The sequence below is a fragment of the Acinonyx jubatus genome, chromosome B4 (genome assembly GCF_027475565.1).
Source record: "Acinonyx jubatus isolate Ajub_Pintada_27869175 chromosome B4, VMU_Ajub_asm_v1.0, whole genome shotgun sequence".
Classification (NCBI taxonomy): domain Eukaryota; kingdom Metazoa; phylum Chordata; class Mammalia; order Carnivora; family Felidae; genus Acinonyx; species Acinonyx jubatus.
Genome location: NC_069387.1, coordinates 39,321,125 through 39,341,863, shown reverse-complemented (window position 1 = coordinate 39,341,863; position 20,739 = coordinate 39,321,125). Strand labels below are relative to the sequence as shown.

Here is a 20,739-nt window from a genome sequence, read left to right as displayed (position 1 = left end):
TCCCAGCCTCTTTCTTTTTATTAATCTTGGGAAATAATTTCCTTATTTTTAGTAGGCCGATGCTACCAGTAGGAATATGATGAGGAGGATCATAATAAGGACTTTCACACTTTAAGCTGAGACTCAGCCACCACTCATTGGATTTTTCAACTAAGCTTCAGAGCCTGTGTCTCTGCCAACAAAGAAATGGCTGGCAAATGCCCCCACGACTGACTCTGTGAACTGCCTGGTTACTCTCCACTCCCGAGTGTTATTGCACTGGGTGATGTGAAAGCCAATTACCACACTGTGAAGACAGCTTTCCTAGAGCTCAGGGACAAGTGGAAATGGCAGTGAGCAAGTGAGTGAGTGAGTTAAGGTGGAGGGAAGAGGTGACTGCTAACACTGTTTCTAGGCAATGTAATAGGCATGACATTGGAAGGCAGGCAACCAAGACTTTGGGCCTCACTCTGTACCTCTATTGACACATGGCTTGAGCAAATAATTTAGCTTTTCTAAATGTTTTTTTTTTAAACATTTTTGCTAAATGTTCCCATTCCCTAACATGGGAAATAAACATTGACTCCATTGCTTAAAATTGGGTTCACATAAAACAGCAAACTGCATTTCACCTGGTGTCTACAATGTAATCAGAACAGTTAACATTTCTTGATTCTTATTATGTACCCAAACTTGAACTACATATATGATCCTCTTACATGCATATGGTACTTTATCCTCAGTAACAACCATAAAAGGTAGACACTATTGTTAATTTTAGTTTATAGATATGGAAGCTGAGAGTTAATGTAGTTAAGGAAGTTATCAAAGGTTTGTAGAGAAGTAAATGTAGAGCTCCTGGTTACCACTGGTTATTGTTAAGCCATTATTAGCACATCGCCTCTGAACAAAGGTACAGCAGAGAGAGTTTTTCATGGGATGTTTCTTCCTAACTTTCTATACCCTATTCCCACTCATGTCAAGTCCCTGTTATGTCCTAATGGGGAAAAGGCAGTGATAAAAGTGTGAATGACTGATGGCCCTGAAAAGTTTCCAGGTCATTGCTTGTTAACATGTAAAAAAGGGGTGGGATGTCCAGCATCTTGTCAAAATCAAGTGACTCCAAGAGGCAGAGATTTTCTACCTGGCGTGTGATTTCCCAGGTTAGGACAGCCAAATTGCTTACTCAGAGGAGACAGCGCCCTCTGTCTTCTCCTCCCTCGACCTGCACCAGTGTGGCTTGTGCAGCTTAGCTGAGATCAGAGGGACCGAGGGCAAGAAGAAACCTCTGAAGAGGAAAATTAAGACCACCAAGACTAGAGATTGGGTTTTCAGTCTCAAAAGAAGGAGGTTTCTTGGAGACCATTAGCACTGAGCAAACACTGGAACTAAAGAAGGGCCTGTTTTTTGAAACAGAACTAATAATTGCTGGGAGCTACAGCTGGACCATGCCAGCTTTCATCTTGTGATGGATATTTTTTAAGCACTTAAGCTTGGGGCACCTGGGTGGCTCAATCGGTTGAACATCTGACTTTGGCTCAGGTCAGGATCCCGCAGTTAGTGAGCTCAAGTCCTGTGTAGGACTCTGTGTCTCCCTTGCTCTCTGCCCCTCCCCCACTCACAAATATAAATGTCTCTCTCAAAAATAAATACACATTTAAAAATTAAAAAAAAAAAGACTTAAGCTTATTCAAAATCTTTCTTCTAGGGAACTCCAAGCCTTTGACCCCACCATTCTCTCAACACTCGCAGGAAATAGTTAAGGGAAAGGTTAGGATGAGAAATCCAAATCTGTAAAGGAAGGGGTGTTGCACTGCATCATAATAGATTTAAACCTGGCTCTGCCAGACTCACTGGCTGCATAACCTTGAGCCCGTCATTTAACTTCTCTGTGCCTTAGTTTTCTCATCTGTGAAACAAGAGTAATAATAATAATGGTGCTTAACCTCATGGGGTTGCTATAAAGATTAAATGAGTTAATGTTTGTAAACTGCTCAGACCAGTGTCTGGCACACAGCAGGCATTATATAAGTGTTTATTAATAAATGAAATTTTAAAGATGCCCAACATTCCCAGTGAGGTGCAGTCAATGCCAGGAAGAGGGCCCAGCACATTCCTCTTTAGAAAGACTATAATTAGAGCCAACTGAAGGATGCAGGAATTTCGTGCGAATTAGGGAACTGTGGTGGCCAGCAGTGTGGCAGTGCGGACAAATCATGGGCTTTGGAATTAGACAAATCTGGATTTAAATCCAACTCTACCGTTTACTCTTTGTTACCTTGAACAAGTCACTGGACCCTCCGTGCCTTACTTCTCTCTGTAAAATGGGGACAATGATGTCTAGCTTGCAGAATTGTCACCTGGATCAATGATATATAGAAAGGAAGTAGAATCCAGCAGGCCCTGAATCAGGGGCCTCTTTATTGTCATCATGACCATCATGATCATCGTCATCTTCATCATCATCAATCTGCTGGGTAGGAAGAATCAAGAAAACAAGATAGACTTTAAGTCAGTGATTCTAAGCATGGAGAGCCTAGGAGAGTACGTTGACGTTGAAGGCATAGGAGGTCAGTATGAAGGCCGAAAAGTATATTCAACAAAATGTCATTTGCTATTTGGTAAATGAAAAACAACACTATTGTTTTCATAACACAGACCAAATAGAATGAGATTAAACATGTCTCTCTGGAGGAATTTGTCAAATTCCCCAGGAAAATTGCCACACTGGAGAGAGATGGTTGGGGAATAAGATGGGGAGATTTTATTTCTCTAGCTGGTGGTTGTAAAGACCAGACATTCATATGTATGATGGCTATGAATTTTTGAAAGCCTCACAGACAATGAACTCATATATGCAAAATGTTAATTTTTAAAACATTTCTGATCACTTGATTTACTTTTCAATATTGAGGCTCCATTCTGACTGGTACAGAAATTTAATCTAGTCACTTCCAGTCAAAGTCAACATACGCTCCCCTAGAAGCCCTAGCATGTCTTTTTAAATGGACAACTCGGCCATATTCAGGATATTTCTCCCATCCGCTTTCCTTCTTCCAGGGTTGATGTTGGGCTTGCTGTGGGTGCAAGGGGGGATGCAGTGTTTACACAAATGTAGTGGCAGCATTGGTGAAAAATGGGCATCCAATTCTGCACCTAGATATGTCTTGAGCTCATATTCTTGCTCTAGAATAATCATTTTGCTTCTAGTTCTTGGGCATGCCTCCTCTACCCTGACAATTCATTGAGACACAGCTGAATCCTCATCCAATCCCTAGGAGGCTTACCCACATCACCTCTAATGTGTTTGCCTTCTTTTAGCTCTGAAACTCGCTATAGCCTCACCAGGGCTCTCACTCCTGCCTTCTTAACTTTTGCTTTCCAGTTGTGGGAATGGGGCATGAGAATGTTTATTTGCCCTCCTTTAGGATTACCAGATTTAGCGAATAAAAATATAGGACACTCAGTTACATTTGAATTTCAGACAAATAATGAATACTTTTTTAGAATAAGTATGCCCCAAATATTGCATAAGATATATTTATGCTAAAAATCATTCATTGTTTTTCTGAAATTCAAGTACAACTGGACATCCTGCATTTTATTTGGCAACCCTACCTCCTGGACTAGGGCAAAGTCATGAGGAACTCAAGAAGCTGTCTCCAGCCCTCTCCAGCATAGAAAGACCATACCACCATCTTACCTTAAGGCTGCTGCACATTGCAAGGACAGGAGACTTCTTTATGTGCAAATAAAGTATGTCCAACCAAATAGAGACAAGTAAAGCTTGTGATAGTAGGGAGTCAACCATCATTACTTGCATTTTGACAGAGATTCAAAGGCAGACAGAGGTAGGAAAGCTTGATAGTGGGAAGGGAAAGCTTTGGACGTGCTCTGATTGGAGGGTTGCTCATGTGGGGAAGCTGTTGGTGTGCTAACTAGAAACAGGGCATCCTGTGTAATTGGTGCATATTTAGTTTTGTGTTTTTTTGTTTTTTGTTGCTGTTCTTGTTGGTGGTGGTGGTGGTCAGTTTTAAATTTTCTTGGGAAAAAATTAGGGAAACTGTCAGCTAGGAAATCCTAGTGTTTGGGGTGATTGTTATAAGGCTATTGTTTGGCTTCCTGGACCAGTTACAGAGATCGTGGTCTTACTTCCTGCAAGTCTGACTTGTAGATAGCAGGCTGATTTCCTGGGCTGGGAGCTATCTGTAATGGGTTAGTGTCCTGGGCTGGTTCTGCAGACTGGTATCAGAGCTCTATTTTTATATATGGTCTCACCATTGTCCATTTGTATATCCAGTGTGTCATCTGCAAGACTTGTCACATCCCTGGACTTCAACAAAGTCTCTCCTCACTAAATGGAGGTGGTGCACGACACAGGGTCTCCACACTGACATGTAACTGCATTGCATATTCTCCAACTATTCTCTCCCTCCTTGGTTTTATTGGCCGGGGAAAAGAAAAAAATAAATAAAGAGCCCTGCAGAATCACATATACGTTTTGCAATCTTTCCCCACATGTGAATTGACACCTTTCTCCTTAAAAGCCAAGAATTTCAGTTCTCTGTTCTCAGGCTTTTTTGGTTGATTATCTTAAAGCGATGAATGCCCCCTTCTCTAGCTGTCTTAATGAAGAAAGGCAAACAGGAGCTGGGTCTTCATACAGCCCCAGGTGGTCCAGGGCGGGGGTGAAGTTCACCATCCTGGCGCTAGAGGGCGCTCTTGGTTCTCGCGGGAGGCACTCCCTGCAATAGCTGCTGGGTCAGTCAGCCTCCTCTGCTTAGTTCTTACAGGATACAGACACTGCTGCTGAAAGGCAACTTCTCTCCATTTTTAATTCAGGGCTGTCTGTAACTTTGTGGAGCTTTATACACTGCGGGGAAATGGTATCAGTCAGGGTTTCATCAAAGAAGCTGACCACTAAGAGGTATGTATGGTAAGGAATTAATAACAGGGACTTGACCCTATGCAATTGTGGGAGTTGGTGAAACAGTCTCTGTAAGGCTACTGTCTTCACATCTGGTGCTGGAGCTTCTAAAACCACACCCGTGTTCCCCTTTTTTGCTCCTACAGAATCTGAAGACCGCAGATACCTTTTTTTTTTTCCTTCTTCCTTTTAAAAGTAGGCTATTTTAAACGATTTTTTCCTCTGTGTCTTTCCTCTTTTCATCCTGATCCTATTTGATATTTTGCAACCAGTGAGCTAAATGGTAAATTTAATCACCACAGAAACACCCTATGCTTGAAATAAGGGATAAGAAAGGAGGCACAGAAAGGATACAGGAATGCTGATTCATAGGGGCACATGTATCCCAATGTTTATAGCAGTGCTTTCAACAATAGCCAAATTGTGGAAAGAGCCTAAATGTCCATCAACTGATGAATGGATAAAGAAGATGTGGTTTATATATACAATGGAATACTACTTGGCAATGAGAAAGAATGAAATCCTGCCATTTGCAACAATGTGGATGGAACTGGAAGGTATTATACTGAGTGAAATAAGTCACTCAGAGAAAGACAGATATCATGGTTTCACTAATATGTGGATCTTGAGAAACTGAACAGAAGACCATGGGGGGAAGGGAAGGGGAAAAAATAGTTACAAACAGAGAGGGAGGCGAACCATAAGAGACTCGTAAATACGAGAACAATCTGAGCTTTGATGGGAGGGGGGAGCAGGGGAGAGAGGAAAATGGGTGATGGGCATTGGGGAGGGCACTTGTTGGGATGAGCACTTGGTGTTGTGTGTAAGTGATGAACCATGGGAATCTACCCCAAAAACTAAGAGCACACTTTACACACTATACGTTACCCAATTTGACAATAAATTATATTTTTAAAAAAAAGGAGGCACAGGATGGTGGTAGAGAGTGGCATATAGAAACCTAATGTCAATTTTTCCAGTAGGATGAGCTACCAGCTAGAATTCAGGAGCTGGGATATCCGAACTGCCCTGTTTACAAGAATACATTTCTTTTATATTGACACTGAAGACATAGAACCCTGGATATAAGTCAAGAAACCAAGGCCTCAGGTGTAACTGTCATCATATTGATTCAGGACAAAGTCTCTTTTCATCTATGGACAGCATTTTCTCCACTTCTCAAGTAGAAGTTTATTTATGTTTATTTATTTTTGAGAGAGAGAGAGAGACATTGTGGGCAGGGGTGGGGGAGGAGCAGAGAGACGGGAAGACACAGAACTGGAAGCGGGCTCCAGGCTCCACACTGTCAGCAGAGAGCCTGACATGGGACTCAAACTCATGAACCACAAAATCATGACCTGAACCGAAGTTGGATGCTTAACAGATTGAACCACCCAGGCAGCCCTCAAGTAAAAGTTTTTAGATACTAAGGTCATTGGAAACTTGAGAAGTCTGTAATTCAATGATCACTATCATTCACAACTATCAATCAACTTTTGTTATATATATAAAGATTGTTATGAAGTCTCCCCACCCTCAGATACTCACTTCAAAAAGTGTTTGTTAAGAACCAAAAATGAAGGGTGTCTGGGTGTCTCAGTTGGTTAAGTGTCCAACTTTGGCCCAGGTCATGATCTCACAGCTCGTGGGTTCTAGTCCCGCATCGGACTCTGTGCTGACAGCTCAGAGCCTGGAGCCTGCTTCGGATTCTGTCTTCTTCTCTCTCTGCCCCTCCCCCACTCTTGCTCTGTCTCCCTCTTTCTTTCTCAAAAATAAATAAACATTAAAAAATCAATAAACAAACAAACCAAAAATGAGTCCATGGTATGGGCAAAAGTTATGTCTTAAACACAGATATTTTTTTTTAAATGTACCCTATTTGATTAATTTTTGAGAAAGTGTTTCAGATTTCCATTTGGATACCTACCTCACTTCTAATGCTCTGGAAGCTGTCTTCAAAGCAAGGAATGGAGTCACACAGGAAGATTGGATACAGAAGGGTGGGGTTCAGCCCCATTTTCACATTTGACACTATATATAAGTCTATTTTCAAAATCTTCTTTGACCACCACCACGGGACAAAAATGGCTTTCTTCCTAACACTCCCTGGATCAGTGGAAGTGGCCAGAGGTTTAGCTTTTTACGTACTCACATGTCCTTTACTGCAAATCATACCTGCCATGTGTCAGATCCCTAACACAGAGCTCAGCACCTAGAATACAGTTAGCCCTCTATATTTGTATGTTGCATGACCGAGAGATCAGTAGTAGGGTCAACTGTGCCACCCGTGTCAATAATGAAGATCTGATGAGCAGATCCAATAAACACTTTCATAACTCTCAGGAAAAAGAACAGCCTAGGTATCCTGTATTTGCAATAGTAAAATTTTTACGATTAAAAAAAGGAATAAGCATTGCAGAAAACACAAAAATACAAAGAAATTAAAAACATCCATAATCTCACCATCTATAGATGATTGTTGCAAACAGTTTTGTATTTATACTTTATATGTAATTCTTTACAAAATTGGGATGCTCTTACATTTTTATTTAATATTATATTGCTAAGTTATTAAATATTTTTAAAAGAAGGGGTTTTTATGATCATATATTATTATGTCAGTTCTGTCAGAATATATTTTTTAGAGCTGAAAACCTCTCCTACTTGAGTTCTATACATGAAAAAGACCCTAGGGGCTCCTGGCTGGCTCAGTCAGGGAACAGTGACTCTTGATCTCAGGGTCGTGAGTTCAGGCCCCACATGGGATGTAGAGATTACTTAAATAAATAAGACTTAAAAAAAAAGACAATGAAAGAGGATGTGCACTGCCCCACATCCGTCCCAGGCAGCAAGAGGGCAAAGGCCGACTCTGACCTTGGCTGTTGTCTGAGAGTCCAGGGCTGCTGCCCAGTGAGTGCTGTCCTCCAGCATGGGTCTCCACCTTTATAATGGCTCTGTGTGAGCTATTGGAAATGGATCATCCCTTACTTTATTCATGAGCCCTTGTTCTCCCTCTCCCTGTTGATAAGCAGATGCTTCAAGTCAAGGTCTTCTAGTACTTTGGTGACTTATTCCCTCTTCTTCCCACCGGTATCTGCAGCAGGAGCTTGCTGACTACCCAAAACTTGCAAATCCATAAGATTTTAGATCCTGATTGGGAGGGCTTGAATTCCAAAAACCTTAGTTAAAGTCCACCTTTGCAGATGTTTTACCTTAAGACCGCCCAAGGACAAAAGACAAAAGGCAGACTCTGTCTTCTTATAGAAGGGTTCCTCCATTTACATAGAGAACCCCAAGAAAGAGTGTAAAGGAGGGTGATGTAATGGAGGGAGTGTAAAAGAGGAACATGGCTTTTCTCTTAACCTCTGGCTCCAGGCACCTGTCCAGGCCCAGCAGCACCTGGGACACATTCTCAGCTGAGCATACAATGGAGTGTGTATGGAAGCTGGCAAGGGTAGGGGTGTTCACTGAACTCTGAGCTAGAAGGTGACCACGAAGCTGCTCCGTCTTGGGTGGGTTTTATTCCTTCAACTACATGGAATCTGATTTAGGAAGTGATAGGTAGGAACCCAGACCATCATCTTTTGCACCCTCATGTCAGATTCAGCACAGCCCCCTCGCTTCTGTCTCTGGGACCATCCCACTGGTTACTCACAGCCTCCTTGTCTTGGCCCATGGCCACTGTCGGCTATAACTCAGCTCTGCTATATATTTAAGAATTTAACCAGCACTCTTGCTTATCATTATCTCAAAACAGAAAAGTTCATAGAAGTGAACTACAATATTAATTATGAATTTGGCTATGTTTTGGCAAATACAAATTAACTTTGTGTCTTATAAGATTCACACAATCTTTCTACACTGATAAACAATACCTGCACAGTACTCCTGAACCAGGTAGAGTCAGGGTCTCCCCAGCCAAAACCTTACATTCAGACATGAACTGGGACATATCACTTCCTCTTGTGCTGCTTGATCAGGCAAAGCAGCTACACAGACCTGGACAAACATTAGCTCTGAACTCTGGAATGAGTAATATTTCCTTATCCTGGCTGCTAAGCACATGAACAGACTTTAGTCTTATGTGTTTAAGGAGATATGCACCCACCTCCAAAGGCATTCAACCTGTGTATGGAAAATTGTGTGGGATGTGTTCACATCCTGCTAACTTAGAGGAAATTTTCTTTGAATATACTGTCCACAGGATGCAGCCCTGCCTGGCCTTCGGTTAATTAGCTCAAGTATCTGATGGATAGATAGTCCCCAAATAGCACTCCATAAACTTCAACAGTTCTTGAATGTTCTTTACTGGGGAGCCTTCGCAAAATAAGGATTTACTTAGTGGGGGGAAAGAGTGAAGAAGAGAGATTATAAAGAAAAATAAGCATCCTGGAAGCCCAGAGGCAGCTCCCAGGCCAACTGCTTCCCAGAGACCCATCCACTCCTGTTTTTTTTAATTTTTTAATGTTTTTATTTATTTTTGGGACAGAGACAGAGCATGAGAGGGGAGGGGCAGAGAGAGAGGGAGACACAGAATCGAAGCAGGCTCCAGGCTCTGAGCTGTCAGCACAGAGCCTGATGAATCCACTCCTGGTTTTAAATGGATCAGCAAATGTTTGCTTCCACCATACTATATTATCTCAGACATATATTCCCTTTTTCTGGTCTTCAGTTTCCCTCTCTGTGAAGTGGATGGCTATATTCATTTTTCCCATTTCTCCTTTTCTCACATGCCTCTTGGGAGGCCCTCAGTGGAACATATATTCAGATTTCTCAGGGAACTTCCATGTTTCCCACTGGGGACAGGAAAAATATTGATCCCAGTTGGCTTTTGTTACCATGTGGCACTTACATAGACATACAGAAGAGACAAGCAGATGACACTGAGAGAAACTCAAATGGAAACATGCATGTTTACTTGAAAAAAAAATTGGACATATACATATAACCCTCTCCCATTTACACACACAGAATCATACAAGTGCAGGTAAGAGTGAAGAGACAAGAAGAGACACAGGGGCAAACATTGACACAGCCATGCTAGAAAGCAAACAGACCCACCCTTGCATATTCTTAGCATCATTTCCTACTGCAAGGTTGGATATCAAGCCAGCCTTGGCTTTAGGCGTGCCACCAGCCCTGATCTTCACCAAATGTCATGACGGCCAGTCATGGAATACAAGGACCCAAATGCACATTTATTAAGATGCTGTGCCAGGTGGGGGGGAACATTGAGAACAAGATAGTCCCTCCTGAGGGGGCTCACATCAAACAGTGACAAATCCATGTGAGAAATGCTGTAACAGAAGTGAGTGCAAGGAGCTTGGTCCATTTCTGTTCTCCTGAACTTCAGAAAGAAGGCAATTCTCCTCCACCCTTCACAGAATGAAATGCAGGCCCAGAGGTATCTGCTCAGCACAGGTGGGCTGTGACCCACGCTGTCTTCTGCCGACTCTCTGTGGGGACAGCTCTCCTAGTTTGAGTCCTTGGGTCCTGCCCCTGAAGTCTGCTTCTCCCGCTTGCCCCTCAGGTACGTCTGGTGGTGGCAGTGGAGGAAAAGGCTGATGACACTGAGGCTGCAGAGGAGGACCGCCATGTTGAACCCATCAGGGAAGGAGCACTCAATGAAGTGGCTGTAGGAGGAGTGGGCAACGCTGGCAACTGACCCTGGGTGAAGGAAAGCATGAGAGAACATAAACAGGAGAGCAGTGAGCAGTGCTGAGGAACTGGAAGAACGTTACCCTTGACTCCTCTTGTCTTCACTTCCCTGTCTACCGGCAGGGGGATGGTGAGGCATTGCCCCCATTTTCTCCCTATTTATGATCCCAAGAGTCTTCCTGATCCTTCTCCCAGTTCTGGCTCCCCATTTGCACCAATCCAGCCATGTCTTGTGAACACTGATGATGGACTCAATCAATCCTAGGCAGCCTGAGGAATACCTCAGGCTGCTACCACCAGCTGGCAATGGCACTCCCCAAACCACAAGGCACCCTCTGGTCACATGAAGGGTCATCAGTTATCCCAGGCTCTCAGGATATTAGTGCTTTGAGGTCATATAGCCCACCACCCTTACTTCATGGATTAGACTGACGTCTGAAGTGTGGAAGTCACTTGCTCCAGGTCCCACATCAGGTCAGTGACTTAGGGTTGGTTCTAGGATTGACAAGATGGTCACTGAGAACCTTACAAGTTTAGAAACTAAGGAAGAACAGCGTTAAGAAGGGCTTGTTCGTGTTCAGATACCACATCACTGGTCCAACTAAGAATAGAACCCAGGACTCAGCCAAGACCCCTGGAGCTGATGGGTCTTTCTTACCTGCTGAAGGATGGTTAAATGTCACTTCCACCACAGGTAGAGCTGCACACAGGGCCCCAGACTGGCCAGTCCATAGTACAGGCATGTGAAGACGGGGACCAAAGCATTCAGCATCCTGACAAAGGAGGCTATAGGGTGGCGTGGGGAGATAAAGCGAAATAGTGGAGCTGGGCCTAGTGGTTTGGGTTTTTTTCTCCCATCTTCCAATTGTCTAAGCTGCAGGGAGCATTTCTGCATACCTTACAGAAAAAGTCCTTGGGAAGGTCCTATCATGAGGAGGTCTGGCACGAGCTGTTTGAGGTCATCATGGTGGGTTGGGGCTGACAGGATGCCAAACGAGAGTGCTTATAACTCCCTCTGTACTGTCAAGGCAGATGGCTCTGAGAATCTCCCACAGTCCCCTGCCCAAGGGTGGTAGGAAGCTCTGAAGAAAAACAGAGATAAAATGGGAGCAGAGGCCGGGTCTCATGGCCACAAAGAAGGGGAACCTTAGCACCAAACTGTTGTTTACAGGGATACACACCTCCCAAGCTCAGGACTCAGCCAGCAGACAGGGACCTGCCTCAGAAGGGCCTGGGGCAAGGCTGCCTAAAACAGTGTCACTTACCTTGACCATGTGACACATATCTGGCGCCAGCCCACTGTTTGAAGAACATGCCAGACATGCAGAAAGGTGATGTGCTCTGGCTTCTTTCGTAATATGAAGAAGACCTGGAGAGGAAGAAAAGATGGTGTCGATTCTCTACTCTTCTCCTGGGGCCTCAACTGCCCAAGACAGGGCAATTCTGCCTGTTTTGCTGAAGGGGAGACTAAAACTTGAGGGAAATAACACTTGTTAAACACCTATGTAGCATCTACTGTGTGCCAGGTACTTTACATGTTTAAAATATTATATAAATACAATAGTATGTGGTTTATATTTAGCTCCATTTTACAGATGGGAAAACTGAGGCACAGAGAGGTTAAGTAACTTGCCCAAGGTTATTTGAACACGGTCTGGCTTCAGAGACTGGGCTCCTTCCAATATCCTTCCCAGGGCACTGGGAAGAGAACTCAGGTATTGAACACCCAGCCCAGGTCCCATAAGACAAATTCCCAAATGTTCTCTGCTCAGACTTCATTTTGGCAAGTTTTTGATTAGAAAGAGTCCCCTCCCTTTCATCACTTCCTCCAAATTATGACCTCGCCCCATCCCACTCAATCCTACAAACTGTCTGGATTCACAAGTAGTTTTTTTTTCTCCTCATTAACACTTAAGAATGGCTCTTGGTGCATGATGATCCTTGCCACATAATATTAGGTTTTTAAATTTGTTTATCTTTCCATTTTCATTTAGCCTAGAACCTTGTTGCTAATGGGGGAAAGTGCTTACTTTTATGCAGGTGCATGAATGAAGAGTGGGGGCCCATGAGAGCGTTTGGTGGTGTGAGGTGTTACATCAAGGAGCATCTTTCCTCTGCTAGGTAATGGGACCAAGGTTTTGCTCTGAGATCAGCCTCAGATGTGGCCACCTGGACAAACCCTGAGAACATCAACAAGGATGCTTGAGGGAAGCATCCAAACAGAGCGCCTTAAAACCCAACCCAGACCCAGCTAACAGAGATAACTCCATACAAGTGTGTAAGAGCCAAAGGGACTTTGGTGCTTTCAGTATCAAACAATTTAATGGCCTTTGGAAAGCATCATCAACACACGCTCGCCATCTGCTGGGAATCAAGGGGAAGTTCAGTCAGACCACTGTCCTGCTGGTGGTGCAGCTGGCCCCAACAAGGCTGGCTTCAGCTCCAGTCCCCACTGTTCCTAGGTGCCCCCTGCTCCCACAGTGCTTACCTGTCTGCAGGAAGATGCCTGTGAGCACAGGGAGATGGGGAGAAGCTACTGAGAGTGTTAACAGAAGGACTCTCCAAAGGTGCTGTAGCCTGTAGCCATGTAATCTTAATGAGCACGCAGATTTCCAGGTCGTCTTGTCGGTTGAAACACAGATTCTTAATCAGTGTGCCTGGAGTGGGACATGAGATTCTGCATTTTCAACAGGTTCCCAGGTGATGCTGCTGCTGCCGGTCTGGGGACCACACTTTGAGTAGCAAGACTTCAGCCCATCACTCAGTATCTCCCAATTCAGGATCTAAATCACTACCTGGTGACTTGTCAAGCCTCAGTTAGATTTTCTCCTGCAAAGAAGCTTTTTTGTTCTGCTACAGTTGAACAGAGAACAGCTAAAAATAATGAAATACTTACCACTTAGCTACCACTCAGTGTGTGCCAGGCCCAGGGCTAAACACTTTCATACATAGCCACTTCAATCTTCTTTCAATTGTTGCCTTTTATAAAGTAGGTATTATTGATCCCATTTTATAGATTAAAAAAATTGTGGCCCATAAAAGGTAAGTAAGCCACCCATTGTAACACAGCAAGTAATTGGCAGAGCTGAGATTCAAACTGAGGTCTTCCAAAGCTGCATGGAACCAATGGATTCACTGCCTCCCATCATAAGTGACGCCACCATGATCAAGCTCCAGTTTTTACAAAGTGCATCCTATCAACACTCTCTCCAGGCCTCACGCTGCCATGTCTTGCCATCCCCTTATCTTGGTAATAATTTACAGACTGGCAGAAGTAGCTGTAGTTATCCAGAAGTGAGGTGGCTATGAACAGGGAGGAAGAAGAGAAAAGGAAAGCTTGCTCTGCCATGGTGAGACCCACCTGGCTCAGGGCCTGTGAGGCTAAAACCTCCTCCAGTCAAGTTCTGGACACCATCGTCCCTCTCCAACCCTCAATGATACTCAGTGAGTGATTGCTAATCAAATCACCTCCATGGAGTGGCTAGAGCAGAGGCTGGGATGTGCATACGTGTTGCTGGTCTCTCATTTTTTTTTTAATGTGCACAACTATGGGCCACACAGCTACACTGAGCACTTACTATGTGTGAGACCCTAATCCAGGCGCTGGAGTGTTGGCGGGACACCAATCTTTATACACATCAACCCTGCCTCCAAGGAGCTCAAAGGCTCACTGAGATGTAGGAAACCTTGTAAGGTTGGGGCTGGAAGAAGAGTAGGAACCATGAGGTGTTCCAGAAGTTGGTAGAGGACTGGAGAATGAGGAGGCCCTGAGCATGCCAGGGAGAAGTTCAGGGTGCCTGGACCTCTCCTAACTGCCCTGAGGCCAGAAAGGGATCAGTGAGAATGCAGCGGAGGCTTCTACTGGGGGAGGAGCAGCCGCAGAAGAAGAGAGAGAACAGAACTGGTTAATGAGGGGACTTAAAGACTATCTTAAGGAGCTTGAACTTTATCATTTAGTATTCATTTGAAAATGACAGGTTGAATGGTACTATGCACTTCTCCATGCTAGCCACTGTTCTGAGCCCTGAGACAAATCCTTCCCTTGTGGGAGTTCACATTTGGGTCATATAGGCCAAGGGAGCTACCAAGAGCTTCTGAGCAAGAAATGGATGTGGACATGGCAGATTTTCAAAGGATTATGGTGGAAGCAGAGCAATTTGTTGCCACAATTAAATGACAAGCTCTCTGGGGTATGTCTCGTGTTTCACAAAGTATCTGTATCTTCCGCAAGGTAGCAGACATTATGCTGGGCCTGACTTTTAAAAGAGAAGTGAGCAGTAGCCAAAGTATGGAAAAAGCCCAAATGTCCATCGACTGATGAATGGATAAAGAAGATGTGGTATATATATACAATGGAATACTACTTGGCGATGAAAAAGAATGAAATCTTGCCATTTGCGGCAATGTGGATGGAACTAGAATGTATTATACTAAGCACAATAAGTCAGTCATAGAAAGACAAATATATGATTTCATCCATATGTGGAATTTGAGAAACACAACAGATGAACAAAGTGGAAGGGAAGGAAAAATCAGATGACAAAAGAGAAGGAGGCAAACAATAAGGTACTCTTAAATACAGAGAACAAACTGGGGGGTGCTAGTGGGGAGGTGAGTGGGGTAATGGGCTAAATGGGTGATGGGCATTAAGGAGGGCACTTGTTGGGATGAGCACTGGGTGCTGTATGTAAGTGATGAATCACTGGGTTCTACTCCTGAAACCAAAACTGCACTGTATGTTAACTAACGTTAATTTAAATTACAAAAATAAAAATAAAAATAGGGAGGAGTGACCCTGCCTTTGAAGCACTTGCCCTTCAGAGTGAGACCAACAAATCGTTTAACAGGCCCTTAGGGTAGGAGAGGGGAGACTGATTTGTAGAGTTGGCCAGTTCCTATGGTGTAAATGCTCCCACCATGGCTGGTTTTGACCTACCAGGAAGTCACTGAACGTAGAGCTAGGGAGACATACACATGAGCAGAGCTGCCTAGCTGGTAGACCTGCCCCTGGTCCACCATGGAGAATAGAGGTGGAAACCCAAAGAAGGAAACAAATGACCTGGACTTGGAGAGCCAAGGAAGGCTTCAGGAGAAGCCTGAGTCTACAGAATATGTAGGAATTTGTCAGGGTCAGGTAACAGCCAAGGCCTGGGGCCCATGGAGCAAGGCTGTGGGCCTGGGGAGCGGTGTGGCTTTGGAGGAGGCAGGTGGCATGCAGGCTGCCCAGGCAGTAGAAGGAGGCGAGGTGGGAATGTAAGGCTGAGCTGAGAGGACTGTGGGAAGCTTCTATACCCATCGAAAGGGTTGCCTTACCCCTGCTGCTGGGAAGCCTTCATAAGGTCAGCAGTTCCTTTTGGTGCGTAGGTGTCTGGGATGATCATTCTGTCAGCAGTGCAGAGGGTGGCCTGGAGGTGAACATTAATGAGGAATGGAGACCAGTGGATAGAGGAGGGAAAGTGAGAGGTGTGGCTGTCAGGACCTGCTTCTTCAGGCTGGACCGCTTGCCTCATCTCCTCCCAGCTGGTGCACTGAGGCAGAGGGGCTGGGGGTGAAGGGGCAAGCTCTGTGGCCAGAGAGGCTCACCACCTGCTATGTTACCTGGCCCCTTTGTATCTTGGGGCAGTGCTGGTATGAGGACTGATGAGCAGGTCCTTGGAAAGCACTTAGAGCAGTGCCTCACTGTAATAATTGCAGTAAAATGCCAGTGATGATGACCACTTTCTCTAGAAAGCTCTTCCTGACACCCCAAATGGGTCTCTGCGCCTCCTCCCCGTCCCTAGCACATACTTCCTGTTGTGAATTGTAATCACCCATTTCCACAAATTACTCTCCACCTAAGAGCAGAAACTGCAGGGGTGAGGGGTGCCTTCTCCAGCAGCGGCTCTGCAGGTTCTTGCACAGCCAGGCACCCAATTCATGCCCAGTGCACACATGCTGACCAATGATTTGCTGACAGCAAGGTGTCTGGAAGGGACCCTGCGTTTGGAGCTTGGAACACTAGGCAGAGAATAACAGAGCCTAGGCAGAAACAGGAAGCAGTGGGGGGTTCTTTTAGGTGTGCATGGGGGGGGGTAATACATTCTATCTTGCTTGCTGCTGACATCTATTTTTCTATTTAAAGAAAAGGTAAATGGGAGTTGGTGATGGGATTTGTGTCTCTATAGGGAAGGCAGGGTCACCAAAGATGGAACGGAACTCCAGCTCCTATATGTGTCCCCTCCAAAGCTTTTCAGCTTTATGCATAGGAAGATCATGGTCTTTGGGCACCCCAGAATGGAGAAGACCCTAGAACTCTGCAGGGCCCCACCAGGCTTACCTCATAGAATATGTACCCTGAGAGGGCCACCAGGCCTGGGCTGTAGGCGGCGAGGGATCCTGCAAACCTCAGACACTCCCATCCAGACATGAAGCAAGGACTTGCCACCACCAAAAGATAGAAGACAGAAAGAAGAATGACAGGGAGTGGCAAGTGTACGAGGAGCCGGGAATCCATCCTTGGGTCTAGAAAAGCAAAGGGTCAGGGAGACAGCTGAACTGGCCACCATGCCCACTGCCCTGAGCACTCCCTTCAGCCAGTTCCCAAGGTCTTGGTCATTACTATGTCTTGTCCCTCAAGATGTCTGACATCAGGATGGGCTGAATAAACAAGCAAAAGTTCCCATTAAATGACACCATCTCCTACCTCCATTTTCAAAGGCTCAGATGTATTTATTCCAGAGTTTCTTCAAGGTACTGGCCATTGCGAGCACCTGTAAGTGAAAGCAGTGTTTGTTTCTTGTCCAAATCACCCCTCCCCCCATTCACTATCTCCGTCCCTCATCACATGGCCAGCTGAGGTTCTACAAGTTTCCTCAGCAGTCCCCACATGACCACTGAGTTTGGGCCTCCCCAGTCCCTGCCTTTGGGCATTGTATGACTACCAACCATGCACTTTTAGAGAGATTCCATTGGTCATACTTCCCTCCAATCCTCACACTCTTTGCTGCTCTACCAGTTCTCTCCAGCTTCCGCAGTGCTCCCTGCCCCCCAGATTTCAGTCCCGAGGGAAAGGGGTGTGGATATTGTGCACTGAACAAGGGAGAGGACCAGAGAAAACTCTGCTGTTTCTTCTTTTCTGTTCTATGCTTCCTGCTCTTTCTGAGGGTTCCTGGCTTTACTTGCCCTTCACTGACCTCAGCCACACCCAGTCCCTCCAGGGCTTAACTTACTCCTGTGACGTCTGGGCTCCTCTGGTCAGTGACTGATGCTGCTTTGGCTGCTCATGGTGTTGAGGCTGGTGGTGGGTCTGAGTGACAGGTCCTCAGGGCTCCAGGGTGTAGGGTGTGACCGACGGGCGGCCCCACCCTCAGAAGCTGTCTACTTCTGTGCTCTGTGGATGACCCCAGCCCCAGGCCTTACACACACACACACACACACACACACACACACACACACACTCATACACTTGCTGAGAACTGGAAACTGAGGCTGACGTCCATGCCATGGCTGGGTACCCAGCCATTGTCATAGCCTCAGGGAGAAAGAGAGCAAGAGGCAGCCCAGTTAGGAGGAGGGAACTAAGAGGGCAAATGACAGAGGCTGTGGCTTGGAGAGGGTGGGTCAAAGCCTATACATAGATGGACAGTGCCCACATGGATGCAGACTGTCAGCCCACCGGTCCCCTTACCATCCCCATGACCCGTGCCCTAAACTCTTTATATTTAGCACAGGCAATCCTCTCGGAGAAGAAAGTGTGCATGGGGACATTGTACCTCTACCAGCATTGGCCATCCCTTCTCATCTCAGGTTCAAGTTTTCTTCCTCCCTCTGTCCCTTTTTCCCACATGGGTAAGGATTAAGTGTATACCTTTCTTAGCCTGCTCTCCACTCACCAGTAGGCTGAAGGAGCACCAGGGAATGGGGATTATCTCAACCTGTGCCTGAAAGAAGCAATTAGGTACATCCTTTCCTCTCTTGATAAGATATGGAGAGAGAACCAAGTTTAGAAGCCAGATCACTGAACAAGGGGCCAGCAGCCCATACCCCAAGGCCCACCACAGAATGATCCCAGGGAAGCTCTAGAACTAGGCTTTTTAGAACATATAGCCTCAGTTTCTCCTCCAGCAAGATAGTACACAGTGGTCTTGCAAAGGCTTTTGAAAAATCAGGTCTATGTAAACCCTGGATTATCCATGCTCAGAGCCTAGAGGATTAAGGGACTTGAAGAACTAGAGAGAGTAATGGATAATCCCCACCAGAAGGATTTGGTTTAGAGATGCGGCTGGCCACACATGCTCAGCTGTATTCATGTACATTCGCAGGAGCTGCTGCAGACCCTCACACTGCCCCTGCCCTTCCCTCTGCCTGGGGATGTTTCCTAGCTGGGTCCTAGACAGAAGACAGGTCCTTCTTGGTCATGCGTCACATGGCATTTCCTATAGAATCAAGTCAAAATGTGCATCCATCTGGTCTCTTCACCCTCCCTGACACACCCACACCCCGTTTTCACTTCTCTGATGTGGCCATGCTTTCTCCTCCACCTCCATCTTCCCTCTTTATGGCAGGCACCTTCTCTGCCACAGATGCCCCTATCCACCCACCCCTTGCCCACAACAGGCACTGTCTGTACCATGGAGATTAGCTTGTGAGTTTGGTGGTTCAGAGTAAGTGGTAAGTTCCCTGTGGGAAATAACCCCCTACTGCATGGGAACCCTAGAGGTGATGTCAGGAAGGTGGAAACATGGGTCCAAGAAGGTGGAAACAGCCATTGTGGAGGCTGTTGTCATGTGAAGGTTGTGGCCATCACTCTGCTGTAGCTCTCACCTTGTGTCTTCATAATACCAACCCCTTACACATGAATCTCCTTACAATCTTTGGGGGAGACCCCTGGAAAATCTCCTACATAGGGCCTGAGATGTCCTGACACCACCTAGGAAGCAGATGGCATCAAGAGAACAGAACTATAGATTTTAGGCAAAACACGCTATAGTCTAGTGCCTTTTTTGAGCTCAGCACAAATCTGCTGTGAGGAAGGAGTCCTCTCTCTATCCTTTTTCCCCCTCTCTCTGGGAGGAGCTTGCACAAGATTTTATTGGAGTAGAAGGGTACCACTGCTTTTTACAAAACATTGAAAATGGCCACTATAGATAATGGGGATTTTACCCTCAGCTCCAGCTGGATAATTTGGGCTGCAATACTTTGTTGCTTGTGCTGACAGGAGTGCTGGCATCTTCCCCCCCACCCCCACCTCCTGTGAGGGGTGCCCCCAGAAGCAGTCATGGAATCTTTTCTTTCTCTACTTCAGGGATAGTATCAAGGCACCACACTCTGACCCTACACACCATCCATATCAGGACCCCCAATGACACCTTCTCACTATCAAAAGCAGGAAGCCCTGTGACTCACAGGGCCAAATTTTAGCTACAAAAGAGAGATTCCCAGGTGCTGATCTTACCTCTGACTTTATTATATTCTGTTTTATTATATTATATGCTCCTCTCACATAATTTAGCTTATCTGTTTCATTAATGCTGTTGTAAGTTGCCACAACCTTTTTAGAGGAGAATGCAGGAGGTGGTCAGAATAAATGACTAGGCATGCAACCAGGTTTTGAGCATCTATTACACACTGCTGTGGGTTTGGTGGCCAGAGTTACACCAGCACTCCTCCACCACATAGCCTCCACTACCCGGTTTGCCGAGGTGAGAGGCTGGTTCTGCTAACTTCACAAAAGCCCCAAAAAGGCAATACACTCCTAGCTGAGCTACATTTCTCCATCACAACTCGGATAGACTAGTTCCAAACCTGAGGACCTCACTCCTAAACAGAATATTCCTGAAGACAAGAGAAGGGGAAATGTGTGTGTGTGTGTGTGTGTGTGTGTGTGTGTGTGTGTGCACACGTACTCCTGTGCCCACACAGGTGTACTGAACATCATGTGAGCCGAGTAACTTTATTTCTGTCTATATTTGCCTTGACCAGCAACCATGGGGTTGCCCCAACTATACCCATGTCCCTCTCCCTTTCTTTCTACTGCTCTCTTCTCTTGCAAAGCAGCCAGCATGAGCAGTCCAGGAAGGCTGGAGAGTGCAGTCCTGGGAACAGGGGCAGGGAAAGGAGTGGAAGCCCCAAACCACAGGCAGACTGGGGAGGAGGGAAGAAAGGTATATTGTGGGCATCATCTGAGGAGATGGTTT

The 20,739-nt window shown here is 45.6% G+C and overlaps 1 long non-coding RNA gene across 7 annotated transcripts; it reads right to left on the bottom strand.

Annotated features, from left to right (window-relative positions):
• Positions 1-9,353: 9,353 nt before the first annotated feature.
• LOC113603685 (uncharacterized) lies at positions 9,354-17,978 on the bottom strand. Of its 7 annotated transcripts, none has more exons than XR_008300076.1 (5): positions 17,773-17,978; positions 12,595-17,313; positions 11,830-11,933; positions 11,462-11,646; positions 9,354-10,573 (listed from the first exon to the last, which is right to left on the bottom strand). It is a non-coding gene; the product is annotated as an uncharacterized LOC113603685 (long non-coding RNA). The 7 variants fall into 7 exon arrangements; XR_008300075.1 differs by having other exon boundaries at positions 11,830-12,744; positions 13,053-17,313; XR_008300070.1 differs by having other exon boundaries at positions 13,053-17,313.
• Positions 17,979-20,739: the final 2,761 nt, after the last annotated feature.